We start from the raw sequence: 11332 nt of genomic DNA, 5'->3' as shown, positions 1-11332 counted from the left end.
TTTGAGATTTACGAGTTTATTTTGATAGTTTGTGACATCTATTGATAGTAATCCCAAGTCATGTTACTATAGTCTCACACTTGGTATCTGAAAACACGAAATTTGTAAGAAAGTAAAGATCATAAATCTTTCAGTTATTACAAAATAAATAAATAAAGAAGAATTACGACAAGTCCAGAAATATAGTATACGAAATGTGTCCTCCTGAGTCATAATCCAAACACTCATGCTCTTTTTCTCTGCATTGCAGTCTTCTCTTTAGTCAGTTAAACTCAAAACTTAATGTAGCTTTGTAGTGTAGTAGGACGATCATCAATTCGTTGATTTTGTTGGTTGGTGTTGCTGTACTCTTCTACATGTTTCTTACTTTGAGCCTTTAGAATGAAGCACCATGATCAAGCATGCACAACATGATTAGGCAGATCAATGAGACAACCAAACTACGAGGGTAATTAAAGACATGGTATATTGTTAGACCCTTTACTTAATTATTACACTTATGCACAATATGATTAAGAGTCCAGTCCAAATATGTAGGTATCACAGCACAGGAGAGTGCAGGTCTATTGAAAACCTGCTGTTGCTATTTATAAATTATATAAACAGCAGTAATAACAAAATAACATAAAGGACTTGTAAGAAATATTCATGATTCAATCTCTACACTCATATATACAGTACACAACAATATGCATGGGATAGAGGAATTAAAAAAAATGCACCCCTATGCCTATCCTGGTATGGATGGATGATATGATCTAAAAAACAAAACAGATGATTTTTATACATTTAAAAAGACATGGTCTGACTACGAATACGATCTATCAGTTATGGATAAGCATACCTCAGCCAAGATGAGAGTGTAAGTAGTAAGTATTGTGCATGAAAGTTTAATCTTTATTGGAAATTCCAGAGAATGAATTAAAGATTGTGGCTGTCTTCCTTACCTCCAAGCCCCAGTCAAACGGCATGTTTTATTTGGCAGATCAACAGATTGTTGCAAATAGAAAGTAAAGACAATAATGGCTTCTTCCACAGAACAAAAGTTGAGGTAATATGAATAAAAACCAATGACAGATATATTACACAAAATCTATAACACCCAATTAATGATTAGATTATTAATGTTCTTACTCCAACATGGGGTTTTAAAGGCTAATTAATAGAAGGCTTATTGCAAAGCATTCATGGATTCTAAACAACTAAAGTTTCAAACTAAACTATCTTCAACCCCCACACCCACAAATACAGTTCAGTTAAATAAAGACGAGCCTATAAGAACAAAGCTAAGAAAATAAACAAAACAAAATCTGATGAACCTGATATGATGCATAAGACCATCTCCCACAGGCGTCTTATTTCTTCACCAAGCACCAAAACCAATTGCACTGTTGTCTTGCGTAATATGACGTCAGGCTACACCTTTAAACTCTTCAAAATGGAATATGCTAACAAAATAAACATGGTACAAAATACTACAGGAAATTTAAAATTTAGAAATGAAGGGAACATGTGTGGCCTATAACAAGTGGAAGAGGATTATACAGCCACTGCTTGGAGATCTCTGTGTTCTAACTATGTTGCGGTTTCTACTATCACTTGTCTCGCTTTCTACTTAGCTCCACAGTATCGCGACCCTGCAACAAGTTATTCAAGGATAACGCAATTAACAGTTACCTTATATCACATTAAGGTTAAGGTTGTATTAATATTATGTTTTCTTTTTTATCTGTTTTCTACGTCTACATTAATAGCCTGTGGTTGTGGGAACTGCCCATTTGTCTGAAAAGAAAATTAAAGCATGAGAGGATACAAGGCTTAATCATTCATGACTGGCTTAAAGAAAATATTAATAATAAATAAACACTCATTGCAGCTTCCATTCTCAGATTATCAAATTTAAAGTCTTCTAGCATATACATAACACACATATTACAGCTAAATCTAAGAGACATGTAAAAAGTATATCCAAGTTCTTTTTCTTCTAGTTCCATTGAATCCCACCTTGAATGTGTCATTAATTTTAACATTTTATAAACCCAAAATTAATTTTAGTAGCTTCACATCAAAATTATGTTGAGAGACTTGCAAAATATACATAAGATATTATTTACAGTATCAGATCACAATCAAACAAAAAAGAAGATTAACACCTAAGATAGTCTCAGCCAGAGGAGGAGAGAAGTGGTTTGTAGTTATACAATACAATACAACCGTATATTATTATATGCAACCGTTATTTTATGTAATTCCATAAATTAATGCTTTCTTCTAATTAGAAAACATGCACACAACATTAAACTTGGAATAGTATACCTCAAAAAACTTTGCTCTGGAGCGGTTATTTTTTAAACTCCTCTCTGTAAGAATAACTGTAACTGCTCACATCAATCAATATTTGCAATAAGTCACTTACTACCAACAGTAAGGCCTTCAGAGTTACCAATGTTCTTCGCATCAAGGGACATCTCAAATTGATGATTATTTCCGCCATTGACACCCGTTCAGGACCACCAGGTTTACTTATAATCTCTTATACGTTTATTCTACTTCTCTCATCCATCTTATTCCACTCTCCTCATCAGACATTGTACTGGTTGTCCTTGGATTGGCTTGGTTGGTTTGTTATATATTTTATTTATTTTGGTTGTTTGTTTTCTTGAAAAGTACATTTACATCGATCTTTAATATCAATCTTTGTTTCTCTACATTAGTCACTAGTCAAATATGAGTTTATTTTATGTTCATTATGTTTTTGTCTATCAATCTCTTTGATCATTTAGATTGGTTCAATAATAAAGGAGCAATACCACCATATAAATCTGATCTTTGTTAACTAACATTCTAATTCTTTATTCTTTCTGTTCTTTTAGCAAATATTTTATGAGGAATCCTATATGCAGTTGTGTTCCATCTTCTTCTTCTTAATTATACAATCACGTATGATCTCAACAGCAATCCATATTGAAACTTTAGAATTCCTTTAGCTTTTTTCCTATCTTCCTGTCATTATATAATAAACATATTGCCAAACCTTCTATTAACATAACAGTTTAATCAACCTGTGAATAGGGCACTAGTCTTTTAAACTAATTTACTGTTAAATGCTGCATGTTTGGTTGTTTGGTCACTCCCAGTTATTTGTTCATTTGTGTTGTAGAAACCGATGGGACTAACATCTCATTGGTTCTCTTTGCAAAGGACTTTCTTTGCAGTTTGTTAGCAATTGTGACAGCATTTAATAATTGAATGCGAACTATATTTGTCAATCAATTTGGGTTGTTGTTAGAGGAGTTTACTACTTGTGGTGGGATAATGAAATGAGCTCTGTATTTTGGAGTCATCGAGTGTCGAGAAGACAATGGAATTAGCTCGAATTATTGAAGCTAACCCCAATCATGTTATTGGTCTCTAATCACCCCGCTGATCATTTACTACTTGTGGTGGAATAAGGTCCAAGAGCACTTTTGTCACTCCTTCAATACCCTTTTCTTCACTATACAAATCTGGGGTTTTGCCATTAATGAAAGGCTGGAGTGAGAGAAAAAGAAAAAAGTGTAATATGTTTGTTTCAAGTGTGACAGGAAGTGGTCTAATATGACATCAGTGTAAAAAATTTATATTGAAGATTATCCTTATACAAGATAAAGATGTAGAACCGGAACTATAAGAGGCTATTGAGGAAAAGTTGGGTGTTATCTCAAATTCCGCACAAAGAGATGTGGCATCCAGCATGGTGACACATGGAGAATAGTGAGAACTCTGGACGAGTAATTTTCTCTCCACGGCCCGGCCAGAGCATTCTATACTTAAAACTAATAAGTTTGTACTTGATTGTCTGCACAAATCTTTATTATCTAGTGAAGCCAGATCCTCTAAGCAGGATAACGCGACTGAATAAGATTTTCAATGATATTTTCAATAAATATATCTTCATTTAATTATTCATATAAAATCTCTATTTTGTGGAATTGACACACACTGATAAGAGATTATAGGAAACTAGTTTAGTTTTCCAATTTATTCTTTATTGTTTTGGAAAACTAAATTCATGTATTTTTCACCAATAAATCAAAGGAATTTAGCCGATTCGACTTCCAATATCAGCCACGGGGGTCAATCAAAGGTCAAGCCCTAGCTGACTTCGTGATAGAATGCTCCAGGGTAGGTGACCTCCCGGACGAGCCAGTCCTAGAGTTACCCACTTGGAAAGTATATGTTGATGGAGCATCCAATGAAAAGGGAGCTGGAGCGGGAGTTATATTAATCTCTCCGCAAAGACACCAGCTACAAAGCGCTCTTCGTTTTAGATTTTTTACCTCCAACAACGAAGCCGAGCACGAAGCCATGCTAGTAGGCTTACAGTTGGCCAAAGAAGTTGGAGCCCAACACATTGAAGTGCACAGTAATTCCCAGTTATTGGTAAATAAGATATTTGGGGAATATCAGACCAAAGGCAAAAGGATGGATACCTATGTAATGGTCTCCCGAGAATTGTTGCAAGGGTTTAAAGGCTACAACATCTGTCAAGTCCCTGGGGATCAGAATTCGTTCGCGGATATGTTGGCAAAACTTACTACAAACCCAAAGATCATTCAATATGGAGTAGTACCTGTTGCTCGTCTTGAAGCGTCAAGCATCAAAACACAGGGGTAAATGCCATCGTTGATCATTCCAACTCCTGGATATGGCCCATCTACCTCCAGATAAGGATGCTTCTCACAAGATTTAGTACCAAGCCCCCCTATATGTGATTTTAGATGGAAGGCTTTACTGCAAGGAATTATCTGTGCCCTACCTTAGGTGTGTGGCCGGGACCGAAATAAGTGCCATCATACATGAGATTCACGGAGGCTTCTGTGGAGATCATACTTCCAGACCAAGCCTATCTAAAAAGATCCTTCGGCAAGGCTACTTCTAGCCTATCAAGAAGAAAGACTGCATAGAATATGTCTGGAAGTGTGAGCAATGTCAGAGATATGTCAAGGTTCCGCGCGCACCGCCAACGAAAATCACAATCATGAGCAGTTCATGGCCCTTCACTGTCTGGGGAATTGACTTAGTGGGATCCCTTCCTACTGGGAAGGGTGAAGTCAAGTACGCCATAGTCGTTGTTAACTACTTCACCAAGTGGGTAGAAGCAGAACCCATGAATACGGTTACCTCCAAAAAGGCCATGGACTTTGTGATCAAAAATATAGTATGTCGCTTCGGACTTCCACACAAGATTGCCTCAAACAATGAGAAGCAGTTTGATAGTGATCACTCCACCAACATAGACAATGGGAAGCAGGAAGCAGTTTGACAGTGATCTCTTCACCCACTTCTGTAATCAACACGAAATCGTGAAGAGCTTCTCAACTGTGGCTAAATCACAAGTAAATGGACAAGTCGAAGTTGTGAACAAGATCTTGAAGACAACGTTGAGGAAGAAATTCCAAGCTTATAAAGCTCATTGGCCGGAGGAGCTTCCGTGAGTTCTCTGGGAATACAGAACAACGAAGAGAACTTTAACATGGCATAGACCATATTCGATGACCTATAGATATGAAGCGGTCATCCCAGTAGAAACCACGGTCCCTTCTCACAGACCAAACACTTATGACCCAACCTGGAACTATTTCTTCCTCCAAGAATCGTTAGACCCAATTGAAGAACTCCGAGAACAATCACAAGTTCAAATCAAGCTGTACTAGGGCAAGATTGCCATGCACTTTAATTCTAAAGTTAGAAGTCGTACATTTGACGTTAAAGATCTTGTTTTGAGAAGAGTCTTCCCAACTTCCCAAGAGTCAGAAGTGGGGGTCTTAGGACCTAACTAGGAATGACCCTACAAGATACAGCACAAAGTAGGAGAGGGAACGTTTCAACTTAAGAGAATGGATGGATCATAAATCCCTCGCACCTACAATGCAGATCATTTGTGCCGTTATTACTAATAGGCTGGGGGTATCCAGATATGACACTCCCCTACAGTTGTTTGTGAATTTTTTGTAAACTTTCTTTCTTAATGTGAACCTTCGAGTATAATGAAATGAAAAAAAAAAAAAAAAGAAACTTGCGCAAGAGTTCACATGTTTGTTCCGGCCAAGTTATGTTTTAAACAAGTGACCACGAATTTGGAGACGTCCAAACTTCCTAGATCACTCGGGGGGAGTATACCTAGCTATGGGCCCTCAAAAACATACAAGTGCCTAAATTATTGCTTTCCTATCCATATTTACATTTAATTTTATAATTGTACTTTACTTCAAAAATTGTCAAAATGGCTAAGCTATTGGGGATTCCAATGCGTAGTCAACCCTCCTTCCTAGAAGGAAGAACCGCTTGAAATCTGCTGCATATCCAACTTGGTTCTCGCGAAAGGCACAACCAATATGTTTTTAACATAATCCTTGAAAAGGGAACATTGTTCGAAATGCTATTGCAGTCGCCTTGGTCTATTGACCACGCTTACAAGTTTCCTACGAGGAGTGAGAAAAAAGAAGCACGCTTGGAAGCCCTCCGTGGCCCAACAGCTCTATTATTACAAATTTCGAAAAAGTTTGTCTAATGCTAAGTCAGCTTTGTTACTTTAGATCGAGAAAGGATAGTCTAAAACGTTAGCTTAAAGACAGCCTTGTCTCCCTGAAAAGAACCTGGCTAAGACTTGGTTGCATGCTTGGTCCTCCTTCCCTCACTAATCCAAATAACATAAGTTTGCTACAGGATCATGCTTAAGGAAATTAACCAAGAAAAATGTAGACGGGAGGTAAGCTCCGCGACTCTTGTAGCGGTCTGGGGACACAATTTACAATTCCTCCGCGAAAGGTTGATTCGCCAAAAGCTTGTAAATCGCCACGACGAGAACTTTGATAGAAGTTGGCACCTGCAGAATATGTAGTTTCACATACTTCAAAGGGTTCAACAAGATAGTTACAAAGTCAGAAAGATCAAAACTGACAAGTTTTGACCGTGGGAACCAAAAACTTTGAAAAATCCTAAAAGTAAACTATGGAGCGGCACAAGAAGAAAACATTAAGCATGGAAGTAAAGAGGGCATGCATAAGCAAAGCAAATGTTTCTAAAAACCACAAACAGCCCCACGGTTAGGGTACAGTTAAAATTGTTTTCGCAAAACCAAAATTAAAGCAAACAAAAAAAAAAGAAGAGAACTGGTTGAGGAGAGTCACTCTTTGGTTGAGATTGAGAAGTACAAAGGCCAGACCTTTCGAAGCTCCAAGAAGTTTTGGATCGCAAGCCCGGAGGAAATCACTACCTCAGCTGATAATTCAAGCTTCAAATCTCAGAGTGTTGCTGGATGGTTGATGGGAGGCTTCCCTTCGCATCCTCTCTATGGTTTCTATGTGATGGTCACTGATTATGAGGATACCTTGCTGGTTATAGTTGACCTCCAACAACTCTTTTTTCCTTTTTCAAGTCCTCGAGGTCCCTCTTCAAAGCCTCGTTCTCATCCAGCACACTCTTAATTCTCTCCTCAGTATCCTTCTTAGGGTTGTCCACCTTGACAGCAATCTAAGATTCGGCTTCCCCAAGCTCAACCAGTGGGGCCCTGTTAGTGGCATGCAGCTGGTGATTCTTGACGTTAGCATGCTCAAGCTCCATGACTAGGGTGCCTACTTCTTTAGTGACTCTCTTTGCCATCAAGGCCACATGATAAAGCAATTAAATGTAAGAAAACAATATACAATAGCGAGAAAAAGGATCAACGCTACTGCAAGTTGCTCATGTCTCTAAGGACAGTACGAATGCGCTACTGGCCATTTGGTTTAAGAGATCGGCAGCAAAGGGTACGATCGGCCCCACCTTGGCCGCCAGTCACTTCTTTAGAGCCTTGATGTCTACCATCGGCCCAACTGGGACGATGGCGAAAAGGCCCTTTGATGTCTAACGATGTGTTTCTACAAACAACATTCTATCAATCAAACATGCAGTATGTACTAAACCCAGCTTGAATTTAGCATTTCTATCCTAGATACAGAATTGCACAAAGTCAACAGAGTGTTGAAGTACAAAATAGAGAAGGATGCCATGCGAGTTGGCTCAAGTGTGTTAAACCCCGTCTATCGCGCAATTGTAGCAGTTATCGTCTGACAAGGGATGGAGCAAATCAGGATTTATGAGCTCTAGCTCGAAGAATGCAGAGGGACTTCTGTAGGTTGAAAGTGATGAAAAGAGAGTGAATAGGCTCTCGAAACTTATTTATACGCCGGCTGAAGTCTTTGCAATTGAAAAGGTTGGATTCAATGATCAGCCCAAACATTAAACATTCATCATTGCATGCCTCGTGTGATGTGTTTATTAAAAGAAAGGTCATCTCAATCAACTTGTCATCTATGTAACAACTCCCAAGAAACCGATGTCCATGTGCCATGCTAGTAATACCTGCGGTTATTGACCTGTCAACTGACGACAGCTCGTGGGATGAGAAGCGATTCCAACCAGCACCACATGTCAAGAGTTTGTCATGCATAAGCGGGAGAATATTGCAAGCTCCCAGACCGCATTACGTACTGAGAGCTTGGGGTAAATGTTATCTTTGTTTCTGCAAGATATGGCACGTGGCATTTAATGGAGAAGGCGAAATTAATCCTCCTTTGATTAAAGTCTTTTAATACTGCTCCATTGCTGAAGGGCTTCCCCAAACTAAGAAGCATCCAGAATGAAAGAGCATGCAGAAGACTACTCACGCTTGCCTTTACTTCCCTAATATGGAAGGCGAAGTGTTTCCCCTAGACTTGGAAGGGTCTAATGGAGCTCTCTTAGCTTAAGTCCAGATAGATAGTAGAAAAACCTAAAGCGGATATCGACCTTCATGAGGCGTTGCGGACGTCGACTTTTTACACACGCCAGGTCACCTTATGCTTTTCTTGACAGAATCAGATCTTGTCTCCTACATCCAAGCATGATAGTGCGGGTACCACAACCACCATACTAGGACATTACGGACTGCTGCTTGTAAAGGAGCGAACTTTGAGCGACACGTGTTCCCTGCTTTTAAAGGTTGAACCTTTGAGTGACACGTGTCCAAGTGAAACAAAATGGTCCCCATTATTTAGCTATTGCACGCACGGGCACAATGCTACCCACAGGATCATCTAGTCAACTTTACATTGCATGTAATTTATCCCAACAGAGGGATTTAAGTAGAAATCTTAGGCAGGTCATAGGTCTGTCCATACCCGCCACTTAGCCTATAAATACCCCATTATTCTCATGCAAAGGGGGCGAGCCGAAACACATAACTAAAACTCTTTGTAATTACCATTGATCTTGTTCTTCGAAAAGAAACTAAGGGTAAAGAGTTAGGGTTTCCTGCAAAAATACTGTAAACACACATCAATACTTGCCCTTAGAGGCTGATAGAATGACTCATGAACTAAGGTTTATTACCCAAACAACGTAAAAAATCATCACCTTCTAATTTTTGCAAGTTATTATTTTTTTAGCTCTTAAATATTTAGTTTCAAAAATTCTCAGTAAATACTACTGAAATTCTTTTTGGGAAAGGCCTGCAATTTCATATAGAGCATCATTTAAACATAAGAGTTAGATTCTATATACTCTGCTCAATTCTTATTTCATCTCGCCAATTTTAACAAGCGAGTATTAACCATTTTTCAGCATCAACAGTTCAATTTTCACAAGTATAATAGTTTTTCATATGATGCTAAAAACACCAAACTAAATCCAAATAAACCATATATAGCATTGATAAATAATTTTCAAAAACTTCAAACACAAAAAAAAAAAAAAAAATAAAGCAATTTGCGTCAAAACCCCCTTATGTTTTAATTTTTATACACTTAACTCCTCTATTTTTTTTTTGTAACAAAACCCTCTTATGTTTTAATTTTTATACACTTAACCCCCTTATCTGTTTTGTGGTGACAAAATCCCCTCATGTTTTAATTTTTATACACTTAACCCTCTTATCTTTTTTTTTTTGTGGCAAAACCCCTTATGTTTATTTTTCTTTGCAAATTTAACGCGCCAGTTAAATATTACTGTTAAATATCAACTGGATGACTACTGTATACACCTGTGTATATGTAACAGTAAAACCTCAAAGTCAATACAGTAGTAATCCAGTTAGTATTTAACAGTAATATCTAACTAAAACTTTAAATTTACAAAGAAAAATAAACTTAAGAGGGTTTTGCCACCAAAAAAAAAAGAAAGGGATTAAGTGTATAAAAACTAAAATATAAGGAAGTTTTGCCACAAAAAAAAAATGAAGGGGTTAACTATATAAAAATTAAAACATAAAGGGGTTTCGCCGCAAATTACTCCAAAAAAAATATGATAGTAGACTAGATGAGATTAAATTACCTGGCCCACCAGTGAGAGCACCCGGACAACTCCCCCCAAGAGTCTGAGATGAGAGGCTGCTATGTAAGTTTCCATCTCCCTTGACAAGTCTACTGATCTTCCAGCCGCCTCAAGCAGTTTCGCAGCCTCTTCTGCCTTGCCTAGATCATCCTCGCTTGTTGCACTCTCTGAAACATACTCAGATATATAAACACCGCTAGTTTATATATATACATCAAATTTTTTTGCTGCAGTATAATGGACCACAATTCTGTACGAAAACTTCATTTGCAACTTCACTATAGAAATCAATTGTTATATCAGGAACATCAACAGAAGAAGCAAATGTCCCAATTCTATTAGCTTTGTCGAATTTAGAAATAAAAAAAGGACTTTTTATTCAAAATCTAAATGGCATTGGTATGATTGGACCTTAGATGGCGTTTGGTTAGAAGGAATGAAAATATAAGAATGTAAATAGAAATGGGAATAGGAATGGAATAAAATTTAAAATACATAAAAAAAATTAATAAAAAAATCATTAAATTTTTCCTCTTGTTACATTAGAATGGTCTTTCCTTCTTTTTTAAAATGGAATAGTCATTCCACCAAAATGATGGAAAAAACATTCCATCGGAATGTCATTTTAATACTTTGCTTTCCATTTCATTACCTCCAACCCAACGCCACCTTAAAGTTGAAAGCTTTCCGTTCCAAACACACATCAATAATTGGAACAACCTGAACAAAACTTAGAATCAGAAACAAAACAGAGAAATATGAAATTTCGGTAAGCCTTAAGATTTATATTATATATCACATAAGAATTAAATAAAATAATGGTGTCTAGTTAGGAATAATAAAAATATAAGAATAGAAATAGGAATAAGAATAAAAATGGAATAAAATTTTAAATGCATAAAAAAAATTGATAAAAAATTATTAAATTTTTTCCAATCATGTAGTATAATGGTCTTTACTTCTATTTCAAAATGGAATAGCCATTCCACTAAAATAGTGG

The 11332-nt window shown here is 37.1% G+C and overlaps 1 long non-coding RNA gene across 1 annotated transcript; it reads right to left on the bottom strand.

Annotated features, from left to right (window-relative positions):
* Window positions 1–9757, bottom strand: LOC133032448 (uncharacterized). Its single transcript, XR_009685085.1, has 2 exons — window positions 2317–9757; window positions 1–1637 (listed from the first exon to the last, which is right to left on the bottom strand). It is a non-coding gene; the product is annotated as an uncharacterized LOC133032448 (long non-coding RNA).
* Window positions 9758–11332: the final 1575 nt, after the last annotated feature.

The sequence above is a fragment of the Cannabis sativa genome, chromosome X, assembly GCF_029168945.1.
Source record: "Cannabis sativa cultivar Pink pepper isolate KNU-18-1 chromosome X, ASM2916894v1, whole genome shotgun sequence".
NCBI lineage: Eukaryota > Viridiplantae > Streptophyta > Magnoliopsida > Rosales > Cannabaceae > Cannabis > Cannabis sativa.
Note: the sequence above shows the minus strand (reverse complement) of the source record. Positions and strands in the feature narration are given on the sequence as shown.